This window comes from Arachis hypogaea, chromosome 1 (genome assembly GCF_003086295.3).
Source record: "Arachis hypogaea cultivar Tifrunner chromosome 1, arahy.Tifrunner.gnm2.J5K5, whole genome shotgun sequence".
NCBI classification, from domain to species: Eukaryota; Viridiplantae; Streptophyta; class Magnoliopsida; order Fabales; family Fabaceae; genus Arachis; species Arachis hypogaea.
In genome coordinates, this window is record NC_092036.1 from 100,146,454 (window position 1) to 100,151,759 (window position 5,306).

General features: G+C 35.7%; 1 long non-coding RNA gene across 1 annotated transcript; it reads right to left on the reverse strand.

Annotated features, from left to right (window-relative positions):
* Positions 1 to 723: 723 nt before the first annotated feature.
* On the reverse strand, positions 724 to 3,722 carry LOC112702929 (uncharacterized). The gene is made up of 3 exons (XR_003154364.3): positions 2,706 to 3,722; positions 2,476 to 2,591; positions 724 to 962 (listed from the first exon to the last, which is right to left on the reverse strand). It is a non-coding gene; the product is annotated as an uncharacterized lncRNA (long non-coding RNA).
* Between the last annotated feature and the right edge of the window lie 1,584 nt (positions 3,723 to 5,306).

Sequence of the window (5,306 nt, forward strand, 5' to 3'; positions counted from 1 at the left end):
TCTTGAGATTTGTGAATCTTTTGTAACATCAAAAAAAATCCAAGATCACGTTAATGAATGTAGAATTATAAAGGTGGCTATTAACAGTGAGAAGGGTAAATATTTCAAAAGTTTCAAGCAACAACCGAATACAAAACCAAGTAAAGGAAATGTATGAATGGTAAAATAAGGTTGGCAGTTAAATCAATCACATTTCATGAAGGAAATAATGAATAAGGAATTCCAATGCAATTGATAAAGAAGGAAATAATACTAGGCACGATTAAAGGATTATACGCCGAAATGGAATTAACTTCAAAATTAATTTCTAACACTCCCAAAGTCCATGAATCGCATCACTTATCAATCTTACTTTATCTATGATAACCTATTAACTTTTCGTAGACATAATTTTTAACATTAAGTTGGCCAGACTTAACATCAGCAGTTATGCAACGATAAGCTAATAGCATTAATCAATAGAGAGTCATGTTCATAAAACTCTAATTCTTGTTATCTGAACAAAACCTACAACATGACAGACACTTAGAGAATGCAATGAAGCATAATAAGTCCATTCCCAAGGCTCTAATCAGGATGAACTACTCTGATACCATAATGTAACACCCTCACTACCAGAATGTCACGCTTCCGGCTGTGCCACTCTGATAGCAAGAAGTATTACGACTACTTTATATACTTAATATTAAAATAGGAGCCTGTGACTCGATACCGTATCGCTAATTTCTTTTAAAACCGGAAATAAATACTTTATCTTAAGAAAAATACAAGTGGCACAGATTCATATACAAGACTCCGTACATAATATCTTATAATATAATATACATATAAAACATACAACTCCTATCCCTCTTATAAAAACTTGTAATAACAAAGATGAGGGAAGAAAATAATCTAACTAATACAACAACATATAAACCAAACGCAGTTTAACTCTTCTTAATGCGTCTTCATTCAGTTTCCTGAAAAGATAAAGCTGTAGGGGGTGAGAACCTAACCACATGGTCTATTTAACAAGAAAACTATTTTCAAGCTCAGCAATTATCATTACCTTATGAATCTTTTAAAAACCAATAGGTAATCGTTCAAAACCTTTTTAAAGAAATAATGTTTAATCTTTCAAAAATTCGAAACCTTTCCTTTCTTATAAGAAAATCTCAATCAGGAACCAACCACGCAATTAAATAATACAATCATTAATTCAGCACCAAAATTCATTCTCAAATGTAGCACGCCAAGGTAAACACAGGCAAGGCAGACAAGGAAAGCACAAGTTTAAGTAGCAGTTACAACAAACAGTTCAAGTAGCAGTTAAGAACAATTTAGCAATTAGGCAAACCAAAACAAGTTCAAACCCATGCAAAACATACAAATGCATATGATGCATGCCTGTCCTATGGCTGATGAGGCTCATCTGTCGGTTATCCAGCCAACCCGACAAGTCTGAATTGTCCTTAGACTGTCCCCCGACGTGCATCCCCAAGAGTCTATGCATAGCTTTTTCTCAAATAATCAATATTGCTCAATGGGGGTAACATTCTCGGGAATTTATATAGTGCCCGGTCACACTTACGTCGCAGGGTCAACAGAGTATCAAGTTTTCAACCTGGTACACGTGGTGGCAAGCAATGGTACTTTATCCAGGGAATCTCGTATCTCAGATAATTCAAATTCATAAGCCATATGAATAATTCAAAGTTCATATCTCAACATTCTCAACATTATAATCATTCATCAATCCAAATCTCATTTCCAAATTCATTCAAAAACCATATTTCAAAGAAAATCCTCGTCATCCTTCTTTCCATTCCGTCCATTAACAATCCCAATTCAAAACATAATTATTTCTTTGATAAATGAGGTAATTTTAAATCATATAATACTTAAAATTAAACCTTTTAAAATAACTACTTCAAATGAAACTTCTAATTTTATAAAATTTTGGTAGCATCTCCTCTAAAACTCGGATTCTGCCACCCTTTTCGGATCCCATCCAAACATTTCTCAAACTTTTTTTCTCAACCATTTCCAAATCTCATTCTCTTTCCCAAATTCAACCAGTTCCAATATCAAATTATTTTCAAAGCGAATCAGTGCCAATAATAAATCTCTTTTTAAAATCAAATCAGCTTAAATACTAAATCATTTATAAAGTCAGACAAACTCAAAATTGAACCGTTTCCAAAATTAATTCAGTTTCATATTCCAAATCATTTCCAAAGTCGATTCGTTTACATTATCAAAAATAGCTTCAAAACCAAGAAAGCCATTTTTCATAATAATCAACTAAATAACCTTTCAAACTAACTTCTTTTCAGCAATCACAAACTACTCAAGCAATCAAGCAACCAGTCATTCAGTCCAGCAAACAACCACATTTATAAGACAATCATAATCACAGACATATGTTTCTCACATTAATATCTATTTATAACAACTTTGTAATGTAAAATAGATTTTAAGAGAAACTCCTACCTCGAATAATCGAAACTCATAAACTAAATGCATCAAGAAACCCTTTCTTTTCGGTCCGTAATCAATGGCAGCTGCAGCCTCAATTCCAAACCGCTTACGTAGCAACCACAACAACTCTAATTACAGTAGAAAATTATTTTAAACACAGAAATTAATTCACTTATATTAATCCGCTAAACTCATCAGGTATTCAATCCTAAAATATTTTAATTTTAAAAACAATCCCCTACCTCCATTAGCCGAGTTCGCATAAACCTATTGTAACAACTCCCTTTCCTTTTAATTCATGGCAGCCACTTCGACTGCCTCTTCCAGCAACAGCAACGATGGAACAACACCGCGATGCAGCTACAAAACGGTAACAGCGGTAAATCTAATAATCTATTATGGTTTAAGGCTGAGTAAGGATACAAAGGAACATTTATGTAAAGTAAGACAGAGTTAATTAATGAAACATTATAGCGAGACAAGGCACGACAGAATAACCTTAGCAGAGGAACAAAAGACTGGAATTGCAGCAGCTCCGGTGACCCTCACTCGCAAGGACAGAACCGACGGTAACTTCAAGGGGGCTGAGATAGCAAACCCTAAGAAACAGAAGTAGAATTTTGGAGTAGCAGCAGCGGCGCTGGTGGCTCAAAGCAGCAAGAACGCGACGCCGGCCCACCTCCAGCGATGGCGAGCTCCACCTACGGCAACTGTGACGGGAGCAGCGGCGGCAAAGGTCTCCGCCACCTTCTTTTCTCTCTTTCGCAGCTTTTTCTATCTCCCTGCTCCATTCGACGATGGCTCCTTCAACGCCGGTGAGACACGATGGTGGCACGACGCTGGCGACAGCGACGGTTCGTGAAGACGACGGCGGCTACTGGGCAGCTCGCGACGGCTACTGGGCGGCTCTGACAACGTCAATAAGGCGCGGTGGTGGATGAGCAGCGATGAACAGAGGCGCAACACGTTCCTCCGTCCCACGTGAACTCTCTTTTTCTCACCTACAAGCTCGACAGCAGCGTCCATAGAAGCTCCTCGGACGGCGGCGACGAGTGGATAGGCGCGACGACTTCCTTCCCCCTCTTCTCCCTCTGATCTCCGTTTTCCTCTTTTGTTTTCTTTCTTCCCTGTTTTCATGTCCCCCTCTCTGTTCTTCCCTTTCTTTTGTTTCTTTCTTTTTGAATGAAGGGTGGCGGCGTGGAAGGGTTAGGGTAAAAGGGGGTAGTGGCAGTTAGGATTGGGGAAATAAGGTGTGTTATGTTTAATTAGGATTAATATGAGAATGTGTATAGAATTAGGGTTAGGGTTTGATTTTTGGTGAATTTGAAATTAGAGATTTTTGAATAAATTGAAATTTGATTATTTTAATTAAATTAGGGTATACAGTATTTAATTTAAAATATAATTTAACCTCTTAAAATTATTTTAGAAAAATATTATTTAATTGTCAAATTTACTAATTAATTTTCAATCTAATATTCTTAATTTAAAATATAAGGTAATATAATTAATTCTCTTTATTTATAAAAATTAAAATATTAAATTTCAAAAATCTCTTTGAAATTAACTCATAATAATATTTTTTTGAAAATTCTGGATCTTACAAGTAAAGTGTGATCTCCTACTCTTGAATAGTTTTTCTTTCATATTTATTTTTTGTCCCACCTATAAAATAAATGGTGAGACATAATCCATTTATAAATATGATCTATATGAGAATTTTTTGGTGACCGATCCATATGGGATTTAATAATAATTATTATTATTTTATATTTATACCAAATATTTTTTAAAGGAAAAGTCTCGGGGGCCAGCAATTTTTTAAAAAGTTGGCCAGCATTTAACCATAAAAAAAATTGAATGATTCCACACCATTAGATTTAATCTCACACCATTAAAAACGCTATTGATGGCCAATTGATGGTTACAAAACACAAAAGTTGCTGGTCTTCTAGCACTCCTCTTTTTTAAATTCACGAGGGATCGGAGAACCCTAATTCCTTTATCTATAATCTCATTGCCTCTCTATCCACTAAACCACCACAACCTATTCCGCACTTCTCTGGTCTCTGTCGTCGCCGTGCATTCTAGCACTTGCTGCCGGTCTCAGTCCCTCTCCCGGCATCGTTCTCATACTCTTTCTCTCTTCTCAGCCTAGCACCTCATTGTCTCATTCATTCTCAGTATCTCTCTTTTCTCTTCGTGTCGTTCGTCTTCAGTCTCAGAGTGGTGGTGTGGGTCTCACCGAGTTACCATCGTCGTCAACGCTGTGGTGCTCCGTCTCCCCCTTCACCACTCTACTTCCAGAGTTCTAATGGAGCCTCAGTCTCGGGTATGTATTTGTTCAGCTTTTTTTGGTATGAATTTACTTCATTGATTTCATTTAATTATTTTTTTATTCTGTTTATGTGTTTGTTCGAATTTTTTTGGTTCTGTTTATGAGTGTTAAAATATTTTGAATTCTATTTTCATGGTTCTATTTTCAAATTCTGTGTTTATAATTTTGTTTGTGATTTTCAAATTTTGTTTTTGTTCTGTTTTGTTTTGCTACTGCAGTTGGATTTTTTTCTACTATTTGTAAATTCAGTAGTTAGTATTATGATTCTGTTTGCAAATTCAGTGGTCACTACTAATTTGTTGGTTAGTTTTGATTATTTGATTATGAATTCTAATTAAAGGATGCTGAATATGTTTGCAAAGGCCAGAGATTTGAAGGAGCACTCATTAGCTACAGCGCACATTGAAGGCAAGAACAAAAACTTTTTGCTGCTAGAGTTTTTATTTTGGCATGTTGAACATAGTTTGAGAGGCAAGAAAAGATCCTTTATTGGTTGGTATAGCAA